At 46.9% G+C, this 10,109-nt stretch overlaps 1 protein-coding gene across 13 annotated transcripts in view; it reads right to left on the bottom strand.

The window, feature by feature from the left end:
* supt20h (SPT20 homolog, SAGA complex component) overlaps positions 1-9,420 on the bottom strand; it is an 87,462-nt gene extending 78,042 nt beyond the window's left edge. For 6 of the 13 annotated variants that reach the window (XM_085999381.1, XM_085999383.1, XM_085999382.1 and 3 more), the window contains exon 1: positions 9,242-9,419. The gene's annotated coding sequence lies outside the window, so the exon portion shown is untranslated. Of the gene's footprint in view, positions 1-9,241 lie in introns of all 13 variants that reach the window. The other 7 variants (XM_085999391.1, XM_085999390.1, XM_085999387.1 and 4 more) reach the window with 2 other exon arrangements.
* Between the last annotated feature and the right edge of the window lie 689 nt (positions 9,421-10,109).

The raw sequence follows: 10,109 nt of genomic DNA on the forward strand, positions 1-10,109 counted from the left end.
GGTTAACGGACAGAAAACAGAGTAGGGATAAACGGATTTTTTTCAGGTTGGCAGGCTGTAACTAGTGGGGTGCCGCAAGGATCAGTGTTGGGGCCTCAGCTATTTACAATCTATATAATGACCCAGAAGAAAGGACTGAGTGTAATGTATCCAAGTTTGCTGATGATACAAAGCTAGGTGGGACAGTAAGCTGAGAGAGGTGGGACAGTAAGCTGTGAGAACACAGAGTCTGCAAAGGGATATAAACAGACTAAGTGAGTGGGCAGTAAGGTGGCAGATGGAGTATAATGGAGGGAAATGTGAGGTTATTCACTTTGGTAGGAAGAATAGAAAAACAGAATATTTTTTAAATGGTGAGAAACTTTCAAATGTTGGTGTTCAGAGAGATTTGGGTGTCCTCGTGCAAGAAACACAGAAAGCTAGCATACAGGTACAGCAAGCAATAAGGAAGGCAAATGGTACATTGGCCTTTATTGCAAGGCGGTTGGAGTATAGGAGTAAGGAAGTCTTGCTACAATTGTGCAGGGCCTTGGTGAGACCACACCTGGAGTACTGTGCACAGTTCTGGTCTCCTTATCTAAGGGAGAATATACTTGCCTTGGAGGCAGTGCAGCAAAGGTTCACTAGATTGATTCCTGGGATGGGAGGGCTGTCCTATGATGAGAGATTGTGTAGAATTGGCCTATACTCTCTGGAGTTTAGAAGAATGAGAGGTGATCTCATTGAAACATACAAGATTCTGAAGGGGATTGACAGGGTCGATGCTGAGAGGTTGTTTCCCCTGGCTGGAGTATCTAGAACTAGGGGGCATAGTCTCAGGATAAGGGGTAGGCCATTTAAGACTGAGATGAGGAGGAATTTCTTCAAGCAGAGGGTTGTGAATCTTTGAAATTCCCTGCCCCAGAGGGCTGTGAATGCTGAGTCTTTGAGTGTATTCAAGGCTGAGAGAGATAGATTTTTGGACTCTAGAATAATCAAGGGATATGGAGATCGGGCGGGAAAGTGGAGTTGAGGTCGATGATCAGCCATGATCCTACTGAATGGCGGAGCAGGCTCAAGGGGCCGTATGGCCTACTCCTGCTCTTAATTCTTATGTTCTTATGGTACCTGCCAAGAAGTTAGCACAGGAAAGTTACCAGGTGTCTGTCCAAGGTACATCATTTATAAGTGCAGTGTTCAGATAACAAGAGGCACTTGGAACTAAATACCTTGCTACATTCCCTTATCCCAAGTCAAATGAATTAGACCTTGAACGAAACGGTCAGAATTGCCATAAGGGCCTGTACAGGGCCAGAACTACAATGACTGGGGCAAAGATGTAGCTTAACTACCTTTTGAACTACATCTCATGCTACCAGAAAAGATGCACTGGTATTTATCCTCTTCAAAAGGTAGCTTCTAACTCCTTTTGACCTTGTTACAAATACTAGATCGTCCAACAGAAAGTCTGTTGGCTCCTACAAGGCCAATCTGAAGGCAGTGTTGGAATATATACATCAGCTGGTAAAAGACCACTTAATTGTGGCACATGGTGTGATGTTGCTGTTGAGTCTGTATGTCCCAGTTATGTCTAGGATCAATCACTGGACACAGACAACAAGAATAACTTTTAACAGGTCTTTACTATTCGAAGGTCAGGGCTGAACTGCCCAGCAGATCCTTGCACAACACTTATATACCGGTGTGGTCACCACCGGTATTACAGTATTACAGTATACAGCAGCCAAGAGAAAGTAGTACATCTCTTAAGGTAGTTCTCTTTAAGGTGGAACAGGTTACATACACCACAATCCTCCCTTTTTAGCTTAACAGTTATATCCCCATTTAACATAACATAATAACATATATATATACAACTTCATGCAAAACAGTTCAAAGATTCAGTCTCTGAGGAGGCCTCCTGATTCGAGTTGGATAACGCTTTTCAGGGGTCTCTGATTCTCGTTGCTGGGGTGACTCATCTAGTTGGTCTCTTATGGATTGGACATCATCATCAGGTACATTCACTTCTGAGGTAGATGCTTCAGGTTCACTAACTTCTTTCACGGTTGTCTCTGCCGTAACCATGGGTTCGACCCTTGTTCTCGATTCTACCAGTTGGTCAGCATGACGCCGTATTACATTTTCACCAATATCTACCGTGTACATCAGGGGTCCTTGTCTGGCCCGAATTGTTCCAGATTGCCATTTCTCGTTTTTATAGTCCCGGGCTAACACTGGTTGTCCTATTTCGAAACTCCGAGTGGTCTTGTTATTTATATGCTGGAACTGTTTGTTTTCAACTTCCCTCCGCACATTTGGTTTTAACAAGTCCAACCTGGACCGCAACCTCCTGTTGTAGAACATCATGGCAGGACTTTGGTTTGTCACTGCATGAGTGGCATTTCGATATGCCAGTAGGAATTTGTCCACCTTGTGTTGTAGTGGAATCTGATCTTCGCTCATGGCCTTTATTGCTTTTTTAAACGTTTGTACAAATCTCTCAGCCAACCCGTTTGTAGCTGGATGATATGGGGCAGAGGTATAATGTTTCACCCCATTCTTCTTCATGAATCTCTGGAATTCTTCTGACACGAACTGCGGTCCGTTGTCTGAACATATTTGTTCTGGCAATCCATTTCTCGCAAATATCGTTCTTAACACCGCGATCGTCTTTTCCGAGGTAGTGGTAGTCATCTTAATCACTTCTGGCCATTTAGAATGTGCGTCCACCACAATTAAAAACATGGAGTCCATGAAAGGACCAGCAAAGTCAATATGTACACGTTGCCATGGGGTTGAAGGCCATTCCCATGGATGCAGCGGTGCAATCGGAGGTACATTTTGCACTTTTTGGCACCCTGAGCAGCTTTTCGTCAGCTCCTCTATCTGTTGGTCGATACCCGGCCACCACACATAAGCCCTAGCAAGGCTTTTCATCTTGACTCCCCTCAGATGACCTTCATGCAGTTCCTTTAGAACTCTCTCTCTTAACTTAGGAGGAATAATCACCCTTGTTCCATACATCAATGTTCCTTGACAGACGGACAGCTGTTCTTGTCTTGTTGAGAATGCCGGTAACAGTAGATCACCATGTGCTGGCCATCCCTTCACTGTCACTTCGTAGACCCTGGACAGTGTCGGGTCGTTCCTGGTTTCTCTTTCAATACTTGCATTGGTGACTGGTAAACATTCGATGATGGTCGAGTGAAATAACTCAACAGGGTCAACCGTCGGTGCCTCCTCCTCTGTAGGTAGTGGCAGGCGCGACAGCCCATCAGCATTACCATGCTGCTTTGTACCTTTGAATTCTATCTGATATTGATGTGCCCCTAGGAAAAGGGACCATCTCTGGAGTCTCTGTGCTGTCATCACCGAAACACCCTTCTTAGGGTTAAAAATGGATACCAACGGCTGGTGGTCTGTCAGAAGCGTAAACTTTTGGCCCTGCAGGTAATGATTAAACTTCTTTACTCCCCACACAAGGCTGAGAGCCTCCCTATCTATCTGAGCATAGTTGCGCTCAGCGGAGGTCAATGATCTGGATGCGAACGCAACTGGCCTCTCCTGGCCATTTGGCAACTTGTGTGAGAGTACTGCCCCAATACCATATGGAGAAGCATCACAAGCCAAACGAATAGGCAGCGTTGGGTTGAAGTGAGCCAACACTTCCTCTGAGGTGATCAATGCCCTGCTTTCGCGAAAGGCCCTCTTACAGTCCTCGCTCCACTTCCATGGTACTCCCTTCTGCAAAAGAGCATTCAGCGGGTGCAGCACCGTGGATAAATTTGGCAGAAACTTATGGTAATAGTTAATCAACCCTAGAAACGACCTCAATTGGGATACATTATCCGGAGCGGGAGCCTTCACAACAGCTTCGATCTTGTCAGGAGACTTATGAAGCCCCTCCTGGTCAATGACATGACCACAGTACGAGATCCGCTTCTGAAAGAATTCACATTTCTGGCGATTAACTCGAAGACCATATTCTTTCAATCTGGTGAGCACCAGTTCCAAGTTTGCAAGGTGTTCCTCGTCATCATCTCCTGTAATCAGAATATCGTCCAGGTAACATTGTGTACCTGGAATTCCCTGTAATACCTGCTCCATGGCCCTCTGCCAAATTGCTGGAGCCGATGCCACTCCAAAAACCAGTCTATTATACCGGTACAAGCCTCTATGCGTGTTGATCATGAGATACTGGCGTGACTCTTCCTCAACTTCCATCTGTAAGTACGCCTGCGCCAGGTCTATCTTGGTGAAGTGTTTCCCGCCAGACAACGAAGCGAAGATATCCTCAATCCGTGGAAGCGGACACTGCACCGTGTGAAGCACCGGATTAACAGTGATCTTGAAATCACCACAGATGCGAACCTTCCCCGGTTCCCCCGGCTTGTTGCTCGATGAACGCTTCATGACTGGGACAATGGGCGTGGCCCACTCACTCCAGTCTACCTTAGACAGTACTCCTGAACGTTCTAGCCCTTTCAGCTCAGCTTCCACAGCAGGTCGTATTGCATAAGGTACCGGTCTGGCTTTGAAAAATTTCGGGTTTGCATGTTCTTCAACCTTGATGTTTGCCGTAATTCCTCTGTGTTCCCAGTCCTTGTTGGAACACCTCTTTAGCATCGTCCAATATTCTGGACAATCGTTTAGGTTTGACATCTTTTGTACCGGAATCTACCGTTAGTGCTTTTAAGGAATGCCAGTCCATATTTATTTTCCTAATCCACTCCCGTCCCAGTAGTGGTGGACCTCCCTCAGGTAGCACATATAAGTCCATTCCTCGGCTTTCTTTGCCCTTGTGGACCACCTTTACCTCTATCTTCCCGATGGGGTATACTCTTTGCCCAGTGTATGTTTTCAATACAATCTCCGTATCCCGTAGGGGAATATGTGGGAATAACCTTTTGTAATCTTTCTTATTCATGACCGTCAATGCCGATCCAGTGTCCAATTCCATCTTCACTTGGACTCCTGCTATCTGAAGTGTGACCCAAATTGTTTGGAGGTCTGCTTCCTTACCAACATTGTGTACTCTCAGACTACCCAGTTCATTACTGCTGGCGTCTGAATCTGACTTCTGTTCGTTCGAACTGTTCTCTGTCACCTTGTGTACCTTTTTGTACTTTTCCTGCGGTGACTTTTTGTTGCTGGTCTTCTTTCCTGACCGGCATACTTTAGCTATGTGACCAAGCCTGCCACATTTTCTGCATTCCTGATTTTTGAACCAGCACTGGCTCTGATCGTGTGTTGTCTTTCCACAACGATAACATTTTACTGTACTCAAGACCATTTGATTGGTACAGAGTTCCGGTGACCGTAGCTGCATTTCCGCAGTGCCTCTTGCTGCGGCTTCTTGCGATGCTGCAATAGTGACAGCTTTATCAAGCGTAAGATCATTCTCTTCAAGCAGTCGCTTTTGTGTTCCTTCTTTTAACAATCCACACAAATTTATCTCTCAGCGCATCTGCTAGCCCTGTCCCAAACTGACAGTACTTCGATAGCTTACGTACTTCAATTAAAAATTCAGCGTTGCTTTCGTCTTTCAACTGCGTTCTTCTGTAAAATTTAAATCGTTCCGCTATCATCAGCGGCGTGGGGTTTAAATGATTTTTCAGGGCAGTAACAATATTCGCGAAGGTCTGATCCGCCGGTTTATTTGGTGATAGAAGGTGCTTCAATAGCCCGTATGTCTTCGCCCCCATTGAGCTTAATAAGGTTAATGCTTTCTCATCATCTGGTACCTTATTTGCTTTACAATAAACTTCCAGGCGTTCTACATACGTGGTCCAATCTTCGACATCACTATCAAAGGTATTAATGCTCCCATGTTTAGGCATCCTTGCAAGTTTTTAAAATTTTTGAAGTTTTTTTTTTAAATGGCGGCTTCCCGCGCTTGTCTTCTTCCCCCGCCTACTAAAATGGCGGCTTCCCGCGCTTGGCGGTCTTTCCCGCGCTCGTCTTCTACCCCGCCGACTACAATGGCGGATTCCCGCGTTTGCCTTCTTCCCCCGCTGGCTGCAATGGCGATTGCCTTGCTGCTGCCGTTCTCGCCTCCCCAGCGGTTCTCACTCCCCGACGCTGCTTTGCCTTGCAGCCCGGTCCTTTACACCGGCTGCGTTTGAATTCTCCGCGGCTCTCGTGCCTTAAGCTTCTCAACTCCCCGACGCTGCTTTGCCTCGCAGCCCCGCTCGCAGCCCGGTCCTGTACACCGGCTGCGTTCGAGTTCTCCGCGGCTCTCGAGCCTTAAGCTGCCCCAGTCGCTGCGCCTCTCGGCCTCGACTGCAGCCCGGCCCTTTCTACCGGCCGTGGTCGAGCTCTCCGCCCTTATTCCTCCGTTTTCCCTCCCCTACTCCACAGTCAACGCGGCCGACTTTCTGCTCGTGTCGCTGATCGGCTTACCCACCACCGTGGTAGAAGGGATGATCACTGCCTGTCGCTGATGGAGGGCTTCGTGGTCAGAATTCTTTTTCTTTTTAACCCGGGTTCTCGGTGTCTCCCGTGCGATGGTGCTCAGCAGGATGATGAGGGCGGATGCCTCTTCTCGACGCCCGTTTTGAGGACGAAGCTGCCTTGGATGTAAATTTGCCGCAGGGTAAGATCGGACTCGTCGCCACTGTTGAGTCTGTATGTCCCAGTTATGTTTAGGATCAATCACTGGACACAGACAACAAGAATAACTTTTAACAGGTCTTTACTATTCGAAGGTCAGGGCTGAACTGCCCAGCAAATCCTTGCACAACACTTATATACCGGTGTGGTCACCACCGGTATTACAGTATACAGCAGCCAAGAGAAAGTAGTACATCTCTTAAGGTAGTTCTCTTTAAGGTGGAACAGGTTACATACACCACAGTTGCCGAGGCAGGGTTGCCAATAAGACTGTTGTTGGCTTTGTATTAAAGGTGACTGATAAAGGTTTATGGCACGAGGAGAAATCCAATGACTGGAAGACTGTGTCCTAACATCCTCCATCCCCAAAAGAGGAGGATGTACAGCTTAACCACTGGGTCTGCTGCTCAGTGTGGCAGGAGGAAAAGAGAAGAATATTCCTCAGTAGATGGAGGGAGTGGTAAGTCATTTAGTACTAATTGTGTTTTCTATAGTGGAGATTTTGATGTATTTTTTGTGTTCTGCATAGGGTTTCAGCAGACAGAAGCAGTGTTCACAATGTTCCCGGGTTCCAGATGGGTTGCAGCAAATACGTTGGGACTTCTGGCCATTATGTCAGGGACCAAGAACTTGTTTCATTAAAAATATATTCAAATTTAACAGTTCGAGCATGCAGAGGGATGTGTATCCAGTAACTCAGGAGGATAGGAATAAAGAGAGAGACACGGTTTAAGTGGGTTTACAGAGAGATCAAATGCAGCCTGCAGCCATGCCATTGGTGGTTCTTTCCCCGCCACAACATGCCATACGCGTGGGAAATCAACTATAATTGGTAACAGTTTAGAACTTAAGAAGTTGAAGACCCTGTTATCTAATGCTTATGTGGGTGTTCAAGATGTGCTTTTCTGTCAGCTATAGCGTACATTGATGCTCTCGCTCCTTCTCTAGTTCATGTCGTCATTGCTTCACCTGTTCACTGCCTCAAATATGTGGTATTCCTTTCTCTCCTTGCAGTGTTTCTTAGCAGTCTTGTGCTCTTTCTTCTCCTTCAGCTTCGACACCTATAGATGCTACACATGTTACTTTGTATTTTCCTCAGCAGCTAAACAAGCTAATTCCATCTCGCTGCACCATAGTGAACATTTTAATTAAAAATGTCATTGGCTGTGAAGTGTTTGTGGACATCCTGATGTCCTGAAGAGTACTGCATAAAAGCAAGTTTGTTCATTCTTCTTAATGCTGTCTACTATTGATCCACTTGTTGGTCGTTAAGTGATGTTTTATCCCACCTAGGCCGCCACCACTATTATGTTTGAGTTTTCTGTCTGTTGACTCAAAACCAGTTGCGTTCTGAGGTTGTCCGATAGGTGGGCAAGGGCCTGCAAACATAGTCATAGTTTTGATATGGCCAATCAGGCTTTACTGGCTGCTACCTCCTTCGTATGCCTTCTTTCCTCCAGTATGTATGAGTGCTTCAATCATTCTGCATTAAGGTAAGTCAGGCCTTCACATACCATCACTATATGCCATCAAATATGCTATCACAATGTCCCATGGAAATTGGTGCCTCTGCACGCATTAATCTCCTGACAAGGTGATCTATTTGCACCGGTCTGTATATGTGGATGTGAGGGTATCAATAGGTGGGTGCAGAACACCTCCGATGTAGCTTAACCTCCGTGGGTCGTCGTCGTCATCTTCCAACAAAATCAAGTGCAGGAGGATTGGTTTTGCCCAATTCAGGTTTGTTTATTAGGAGAATCCAATTGATAACTAGAGGCAATCACTGCACATTATGATGTCATGTGATTTAACATATAGGTTTGCAAATTTTTATTATCTCTGTACTGACCTAAAGTAAATTCCAACGTGTATTGCACATGTTATTATATCTATTGTACAATTTCATGGAACTTGCATTATTTGCTAAGGTCTGCCAGTTGAATAAAGTATTCAGTGAATTTCTATGTTTCTTCTATAAATCCTTACCAATCTAGCACATCACCCTATGTATATGTGGATGTGAGGGTATCAATTCTAGGTATTCTTTCATTCTTGCTCTCTTGTACTAATCCTAATTAACACTACCAGACAGATCTGTCACTTCCCCTTATGCGACTACATTCTGTGACTGCAGCATCTCAATCCCTGTTGCATTCCCGGAATATCTCCTTTTCCTGTAGGAGGGGGCGGGGTTGCCTCTGAATCTTCCAACACCTCACCGAAGTGGCTATTGTTCGAGTGCAATGTAGAGACGATCAGTAAGGTATTCAATTCCGATCGTGCACTCACTGGACCTCCACACAGAGCAGTCGGCCCATCCGAGAGAGCGGTCAGCAACTGGCCCATTGCCTCTCCCTCATCCCAGGGGGAGGAGGCGATGAGACCAAGTGTAGCGCTCGCCCCCCGAGATCAGCGGAGACCGGGGATGGAAGTCGGGCGGGCGCCTCACCCGCCCTCCACCCCCGGGGAGAGCTCGCTGTCGTGTTGTTCTCGGTGAGGAGGCGGCGGCGCGGCGGGGCCTATCGCCCAGCAACCGCTGGCTTCCCGGCCATGACGCGCTGTGACTGGGAGGGGACAATCGGCGCCCCGCCGGCCCCGAACACACACACACACACGGTACAAAAAGTGCGAAAAGCGGACTTGCCGGTTTCCATGCCATCGCCAGCCATTTACGGAGATATATCTCAGCTCCCGGCTGCTTGTTTCTGGTGTGTGTTTTTTTAAAGTTATTTGTTCCGTTACTCGAATGAATCAGCGAGCCGCCGACTTCCAAACGGCCATTTTCCCTCCAGTCCGACCCAAGTTCCGGTCTGATGGCAGGAGGAGGTGCTCGGGGACCGGAAACCCCGGGGCCCGGTGTCAGTGCTGGGGCTGCAAGGTGCACCCAATCAATAAACACAGGCAAAAACAAAACTAAAACAACACCAGTCCGAAGAAAGGAATGCCAAAGCCATACTTTTGAATTTCCAAAAATAAAATAGGTCATGATTAGTTTCTTCTCCTTCTTCTTAGGCAGTCCCTCGGAACCAAGGATGACTTGCTTCCACGTTAAAAATGAGTTCGCAGGTGACTGATGAGTCCAATGCAAGACCTACAGTCTCTGTCACAAGTGGGGCAGACGGCGGGTGGGGTGCTTGGGTTGACATATGCTCCTTGCGCTTCGCTTCCGCTTGCTCCCGGTGAAGAAACTCGAGGTGTTTGGCGCCTTCCCGGATGCTTCTCCACTTTGTGCGGTCTTGGGCCAGGGATTCCCAGGTGTCGGTTGGGGTGTTACACTTTTTCAAGGAGGCTTTGAGAGTGTCCTTGAAGCGTTTCCTCTGCCCACCTGGGGCTCTCTTGCCGTGTCGGAGCTCCGAGTAGAGCGCTTGTTTTGGGAGTCTCGTATCGGGCATGTGGACAATGTGACCTGTCCATCAGAGTTTAACAACATGGGGACAGATGCTTGCCTAACACTTTGAAATTTTAGTTCCATAACAATTTGTATTAAAACATTGGGGATTACCACTTACTTT

Source organism: Somniosus microcephalus, chromosome 10 (genome assembly GCF_052327205.1).
Source record: "Somniosus microcephalus isolate GS21.2 chromosome 10, FLI_Smic_1.0, whole genome shotgun sequence".
Lineage (NCBI taxonomy): Eukaryota > Metazoa > Chordata > Chondrichthyes > Squaliformes > Somniosidae > Somniosus > Somniosus microcephalus.